Here is an 8,387-nt window from a genome sequence, read left to right on the forward strand (position 1 = left end):
AGACAGAGGAGAGCCAATGGATGTCATCTACCTCAACTTTAAGAAGGCCTTTGACAAGGTGCCACACAGTAGGATACTGAGTAAGATAAGTGTTAGAAGCAAGGCGCTAGCATGTATAGAAGCTTAGCTGTCTGGCAGAAAGCAGAGAGTGGAGATAAAAGGGTTCTTCTCAAGGTAGCACAAGTGGCGTTCTGCAAGGCTCAGAGTTGGGACCACAACTTTTCATTTTATACATTAATGGCTAAATGAAGGAACTGAGGGCATTCTGGCTAAGTTTGCAGATGATACAAAAATAGGTAGAGGGATGGGTCGTATTGAGGAGGCAAGGAGGCTGCAAAAGGATTTGAGGAGAAAGTGAGGACTGCAGATGCTGGAGATCAGGAGGATTTGGGCAGGTTAGGAGAGTGGGCAAAGAAGTGGCAGATGGAATACAACATTGGAAAGTGTGAGGTCATGCACTTTGGTAGGAAGAATAGAGGCATGGACTATTTCCTAAATGGGGAGAAAATTCAGAAGTCTCAAGTGCAAAAAGATTTGGGAGTTCTAGTCCAGGATTCTCTCAAGGGAAACTTGCAGGTTATTAGGAAGGCCATTTATTTTGAGAGGATTTGAATATAAAGGTAGGGATGTATTTCTGAAGCTCTATAAGGCTCTGGTTAGACCATATTTGGAGTATTGTACGCAGTTTTGGGCCCCATATCTCGGGAAGGATTACTGGCCCTAGAGGGTGATCAGAGGAGGTTCATGAGAATGGTCCCAGGAATGGAAATCTTAACATATGAGTAACATTTGAGGACTCTGGGTCTATATTCAATGGAGTTTAGAAGGATAACGAGGAATCTAATTGAAACTTATAGAATACTGAATGGCCTGGATGAAGTGGATTTTGGGAAGATGTTTCCCTTGGTAAGAGAGACTAAGATCCAAGGACACAGCCTTAGAGTAAAGAGAAGATGTTTTAGAATGGAGATAAAGAGAAACATCTTCATCTAGAGAGTGGTGGATCTATGGAATTCATTGCCACAGACGGCTGTGGAGGCGGGTCATTGAGTATATTTAAGACTGAGATAGATAGATTCTTGATTGTCAATGGGATCAAGATTATGGGCATAAAATGGGAGAATGGGGTTGAGAAACCTATTGGCCATGATTGAATGGCAGAACAGACTCAATGGGCTGAATGGCCTATTTTCTGCTCCTATGTCTGATGGTCTTATCATTTTTACTTGATAATTTGAGAACCAGAGGAATCCACATTAGGTCAAGGCAACTGGAAGTAGCATTTGACTTTGGTTTAACCCTTAATGAGATGCTTAGAGACCATTTGCTTTGTGGGATTAATAATGTAACTATGTAAAAGCACCTACTAGCTGAAGCCCAACACTCTCAGCTTCCAGCGTGAACTATGGGACTGCTGCACACTCTGCTTCATAGAAACCTGGCTCAACCCATCCATTCCCAACTGTGCACTTCAGGCTGATAGTTTTTCTATCCATTGTATGGGCCATGCAGCGTCCTCAGCTAAGACTAAGGATGGAGGGGATTGCTTTTTAATCAACAACTTGTGGTGCATGGACATTGCAACTCTGGGCATCTATTTCTCCCCAAACCTTGAACTCCTCACCATCAAATGCCATCCCTTCTATCTACCGCGGGAATTTACCGCTGCTATACTAACTGCTGTGTAAATACCGCCACAAGCAAAGGTTGAAGAAGCTCTGGATGTGCTGTACTCCACCACTAACACCCTGGAGACGGAACACCCCGAGGCCCTGTTTACTGTTACTGGCAACTTCAATCAAGCCAATCTAAGGAAGGTGTTGCCCAAGTACCACCAGAAGATTACCTGCCCCACCAGAGGCCTGAACATTTTAGACCACTGCTACACCACTGTGAAAGATGCCTACCATTCCATCCCCGCCCTCATTTCGGGAACTCCGACCACAATGCCATGTTTCTTCTCCCGGCTTACAGGCAAAAGGTCGAGCAGGAGACACCCTCGCAGATACAGGTCCAGTGCTGGTTGGAGGAGGCAGAGGATCAACTCTGGAATCGGCTGATTGGACCGTGTTCAAACAGTCCGCAGGTATCTTGAACGGGTATGCCACCACCGTCACAGACTTTATCAGCAAGTGTGTGGAAGACTGCATACCGAGGAAGTCAATCCAGATGTTCCACAACAGGAAACCCGAGATGAATCAGGACATACAGAACCTGCTAAAAACCATGTGTGAGACCTTCAGTTCAGGAAACCTACACAAATATAAGGAAACCAACTCTGACCTTCGCAGAGCCATTAAGACAGTCAAGGACCAATATCAATCCAAACTAGAGACCCAGACAGACACCTGGCGATTTTGGCAAAGACTGAATGACATCACAGGTTCTAAAAAGAGACCGTTCAAGAAAGCAGACGATGACACATCCCTCCCAGGTCATCTCAACACCTTCTATGCTCGCTTTGAGCAGAATTCCTGACGAACCTATCCCAATAGTCACTGTATCAGAGGTCAGATCAATTTTCCTTCATGTGAATCCAAGGAAAGCAATGGGACCAGATAAAGTACCAGGCCATGCACTCAGAGCAAGCACAGATCAACTGGCAGAGGTCTTCTCGGACATCTTCAACCTCTCCCTGCAGCAGACCACTGTCCCTGCCTGTTTCAAGAAGGCCAACATCATCCCTGTGCCTAAAAAGACTCATGTAACATGTCTCAATGACTACCGCCCAGTGGCCCTAACTTCTGTGGTCATGAAGTTCTTTGAAAGGCTGGTCATGGCATTAATCAACTCCAGCCTCCCCACTACTCTTGACCACTCCAATTGCCTATCAGACAAACAGATCCATGTCAGATGCCATATCATTTGCCCTTCACTCCTCCCTAGAACATATTGGAATTAAGAACAGCTACGTAAGAATCCTACTCATTGACTACAGTTCAGCCTTCAACACTATTACCCCCTCAAGACCGATTACACAATTTAGTGACCTCAGACTAAGCCCCACTCTCTGCAACTGGATCCTCAGTTTCCTGACCCACAGGCCACAATCAGTGAAGACTGGGGACAATATTTCATTGTCAATAACATCCAACACTGGAGCCCCCCCAGGGATGTGTTATCAGCCCCCTACTGTACTCACTGTATACCCATGGCTGCATCACCAAATACCAGACTAATGCCATTTACAAGTTCGCCAATGACACCACCATACTTGGTCAAATCTCAGATGGCGATGAAACAAACTACCGACGGGAAGTGGAAGACCTGGAAAAATGGTGCACTGAGAACAACCAAGCTCTCAATGCCAGCAAAACCAAGGAACTCATTATTGACTTTCAGGGGATGTTACTCATGCCCCCCGACACATTAACAGCACAGAGGTGGAACAAGTGGAGAGTGTCAAGCTCCTGGGAGTGGTCATCAACAACACGCTTTCTTGGACTCTTTATGTGGACGCACTGGTTACAAAGGCCCACCAACGTTTCTTCTTTCTCAGGCAGCTGAGGAAATTTGGCATGATGGCGAATACCCTTGCCAACATTTATAGGTGCACCAATGAGAGCATTCTGTCTGGATGTATCACTACCTGGTATGGCAACTGTACCACTCAAGATCGGAGACGGTTACAGAGAGTGGTGAACTCGGCCTAGACAATCACAAAAGCCAACCTCCCATCTATAGAATACATCTACCAGGCCCGCTGTCAAGGAAAGGCCGCCAGCATTCTCAAAGATCCATCCCACCCTGTCAATGCTTTCCTACAACCTCTACCATTGGGAAGAAGGTACAGAAGCCTGAACACACGCACCAGCAGTTTCAAAACAGTTTCTACCCTACTGTTATTAGAATACTGAATGGACTCTCAAATTGTTCGCATTCGCCTGTCCCTGTGTTTTTGTTTTTGCTGCTGTTTACCTCTTATTTCCTTGTCTATGCTATTTAACTATGTGATTTGCCTGTATTCCTCGCAAGGCAAAGCTTTTCTCTGTGCCTTGGTGCATCTTGACAATAAATTCAATTCAATTCAAGAGGACTTCAAACAGGCACTACAATTGGCTTAATCGTTGGAAAATGTGGCAAGTGGAGCATATGAGTCTGATTGTGCTTGGGGAGCACCATTTGAGTGAAAGCAATTGTGTGGCCTCACACAGGGCATATCTTGAACAGCGTGACTCTAAGTCAGCCCACAGCAAAACTCCAAAGCAAAGCTAATCCTTGGGCATATGGTTAAAAGGTTTTTCACAATCCTGGCCAGCAAGCCATTGTAGTTGCTGCCAGCATGCAGACTCAAGATAGCAAGAGTCCCAATAGGCCTAAATTGAGTAAGATAATTCACAGGCCACTATTCAGGAGGGTATCCGCAAGCATTAATTCCCTGGAAAGTCCATCTACATCTGGTTTGGAACAGTTAAATTGCTTAGCAACAGCCAACTCAGAACCAATCAAAATAAATATCTGGTAAAATGGTCACCCGGTTCTAATGGACTTCAATACTGGCGCAGCCAGTGATCGCATAACTAATTAGTGATTGCATAAGTAATTTTTAACAAAATTAGCTCTGCACTCTAACCTTTAAGTTTGTGCAAAATCTTGGCTAGACTGAGAAATTATGCTGGGGAACCTTTACAGATTAAAGGTACAACTTTCGTTCCGGTCAGCAGCTGGTTCATTTACTGGTGATTGTCGTAAAAAGCTCCAGTCCAAGGTTGATGGGGCGATATTGGTTGAGGAACATTCACCAAGTTTAACTCGACATTTTTCACATAAAAATGGCTGCCTGGATGAAGTCCTAATTAAATGCCCAGATGTTTTTCAGGAAGGTCTAGGGATTATCAAAGGAGCCAAAGCCACCTTGCATGTTGACCAGGAAGCAATTCCAAAATTCTGCAAGGCCTGTGCTGTGCTATTTACCTTATGGACTAAAGTAGAGGCTGAAATCAGGAGACTGGAAACTGAAAGAATCATGAAACCAGTCCAGTTTGTGGAATGGGCAGCACCACTCATACTGATAATAAAGTCCAGCAGGTCAGTTCACCTTTGTGGGGATTTTAAACAAACGGCAAACTGCTTTTTCCAGCTGGATAAATACCCAATCTCTCGCAGAATGAATATATAAACAAAGATGGCAGGGGGTCTGTCCTCCACGAAGATGGACATATGCCACGCTTATTTGCAATTACGTTTAGACAAGGATTCTCAGAATTAAGCTGCAATTAATACCAACAAAGGCTGTATCAATTTACAAGACTGCCATTTGGGGTATCATCAGCCTGTGCAATTTTTCAGTGGACAATGGAAAACATTGTGCAAGGTCACCCTCAGGTCACCATTTATCTAAACGACATTGTAATAATAACAGGGAAAACTAACAAAGAACACTTAGAGAAATAGCACTAAGGTATTTTTCCAAGGCCTAGGAAGGGAAGAATGTGTATTCCAGCCATTCCGAGTGACCTAGTTGGGTTACAGAGTCAACAAGTTGCACCGATTTGAAAGTAAAGTGAGGGCTTAGGCCATTTCTTGGGCTGGTAAGTTATTATGGCAAGTTCATACCTAATCTGGCTTCCATCCTGGCACCTTTGAATCAAATCCTAAAAAGGGGTTCAGTCTTGGAAATGGTCATATAGACAAGCCATAGCTTTCAGTGAAGTAAAGAAACAGCTAGGGTCCTCTAAGTGTTGGCACACAGTGATCCGAAGAAAGATACAGTATTGACATGTGATGTCTCTCGATATGGCATCAAGGTAGTATTAGCTCATCGGTGGTCCAATGGCAAGGAACATCCACATGCATAGGCATCCAGGACTTTGGTTAATGCAGAGAATAGAGAAGAAGATGGATTGGTAGTAATGTTTGCAGTCAGGACGTTCCACAAATACCTTTATGGTTGAAAATTTGTAATAATCACAGCCCACAAACCCTGTGACAATGCTGTCACTTTGAAAAGGTTATCTCGTCTTTGGTTTTTTTTTAGAGAGGCCATAAAGAGGGAAGTGCCGAAGAGTCTTGTTTAATAATGGAAGGGGAATGGCCAGTTCTCCCAGTTCAGGTTTTTTCTAGTTTGTTTTAGCTGTGGCAGTCACAAGATGTGTGAGTCCAGAAGCATTGCAAGCTTCAGTAAAGGATTCCTCTGACTTTCTCTGAAATCTCTCTCTGGATGTTGTTCTCTCCTGCCTGTAAGAATCTGTGTTTGAATTTACCTTTTTGCCAAGGGTTGTGTTTATGGGACATTACTGGATTGGAACAGTTCATTAGTTAAGTTGCTGTATCGGGTAGGTAAGTTTTCTAATAGTTGTTATTCTAAATTCCATTTGCTTTTGTTCGTGTTTCAACTGTAGTGTTTAAATAAATTGTATTTTGCTTAAAGCCGAGTGGTTTGAGCAGCTGCATCACTCCTGGAATATCCACTTCACATCTGCCTTTAAAATAAGAAAAAGTTAGTGTCTAGGCTACCTTCTTAAAATATTTTGAAGGGCATTGGCCCAGTCTGCATTGGCCCAGTCTGCATTGGTCTGCTTAAAGAAGACAAGGCAATGCAGCCCATAACTTCAGGCCACATTCAGCAGTGGGTTCTGATACTAAATTAAGTATAATTACAAATTAGGACACTGTCTAGGAGGCCAAGTAACAAATGTGGATACATTGTCCCACCTCCCATTAGCAGATACACCACGGTGGTATCCCCAACGGAAGAGTCTGTAATGATATTAAATTTTCTGGACATGCTCCCAGTTGCATCATATAACTTGGACGTAGAAAGATCCAGTCCTTTCAAAACTGAAACAGCTGTTGATGGGATACTGGCCTTTGCACAGGTATTTCACGAAACACCCGCTGGTTCCTTTAATCCACATAACAAGTCAGTTATTCAAAGAACTCTAATAAGTTAGTTGAACATGAGTTTTCTTTAATGAAAACATGTTGGTTCTACCTGATTACGTTGAAGTTATCCAAGTGCCTGTTATAATGTCTTTAAGCATACCTTCTAACATTTCAAAGACAGATGGTATGCTAACTGGTCTGTAGTTTCCACCTTCTCTTTTTGAATAAAGGAGTTATTTTCCAAATGAGCTATTTTTCCATAATGAAGGGAACTTCCCTAAATCCAATAAGTTTTGGAAATTTTTCTTCATCTCTATCTTAAATGGATGGCCTCTTATTTTTAAATTATGATCCTCAGACATATCAGGGATTCTATCAAACTAGTGTTTGCAAATTATTTAAATATGCTGTAATTTCTTTTGGCCATTGTAAACCCAAAAACACATCATTCCCAATGAATAAATGCAATGTGCCATTTGATACTGAGCCAGAAGGTGTAAGAGCATTAATCACTGCCTTTCCAGTTATCAAGTTAGCTACTTTCATGGTCTGTTTGAGCTCTGTTAACACTTCTTATGTTTTCCAATGACTTCAGTTTATAGCGTGTGAGTGACTAAGAGCAGTTCATAACTGTGGCATTACATTAAAACTGCAGATAAAACCAAATAAATATTTTTATTCATGGTCATGAAGTATCAGTGGAAAAAGACTCCAAAATTAATTGTCTTCAAACTTTATTAACAATATCCAGGTGGTTAAAGGCAACATAAAGAACGAATTATAAAATTATTCACTCAAACACATATTTTCCCACAGAGGGAAGCAGAGGGAAGTGGGTTGGTTGCGAGGAAGGGAAATGCTAGGAAGAGGAATCTAGGAAAACAAACACTTTACTAGGCATATACTTTGCAGATTTACGCTTTAGAATAAAACATTAAACATATTTCATTAAAGATTTTTCAATCACAGTTATACTTCTTGTTGTTTTTATATAGCTTCTAAGGACTGTGAGGTGGTGCATGGGTAGATTACAATTTTTTGATGATCTTTAAAAAGATACACAAGTATTGTTGTTGAGGCATACGCACATTTTTGTTTCTTCTTTCCTATGTTATCGTTAAATATCTTCTTCTGTTGCTCCATATATCCTAGCAATGACACAATAGGCTGAATGGTTTCTTTCTGTGCTATAAACTTTCCATGCCTCGGTCATTGCTGAAGTGTGAGCCCAGTGACCAGTTCCCAGGTCTCCATTAAAGCTGCTCTAAAATTCCTAAGAGTGGGTGCCCCGGGTGATCTAATTATTTCTGCAAATTTGTTACGGTAAAATCACACCTCTGATCTCTGATGGCATCTACCCCTTGGGATAATGGAGATATCCAATGAAACACCATCCACCACAATGTAGTAATTTCATGGGATCCAAGTCAACTGGGATCCAATGCTAATATCTAATTTTGTCTCATCTGCCATCATTCCCAACATAACTATATCTTTATACCCATTCAATCAGGCTGGATCATTAAGGTTCAAGCCATATCTACCATTATAGCCCATTATCA

The sequence above is a fragment of the Chiloscyllium plagiosum genome, unplaced genomic scaffold (assembly GCF_037043375.1).
Source record: "Chiloscyllium plagiosum isolate Xiang-an unplaced genomic scaffold, Cpla_swu_hap1 HiC_scaffold_19, whole genome shotgun sequence".
NCBI lineage: Eukaryota > Metazoa > Chordata > Chondrichthyes > Orectolobiformes > Hemiscylliidae > Chiloscyllium > Chiloscyllium plagiosum.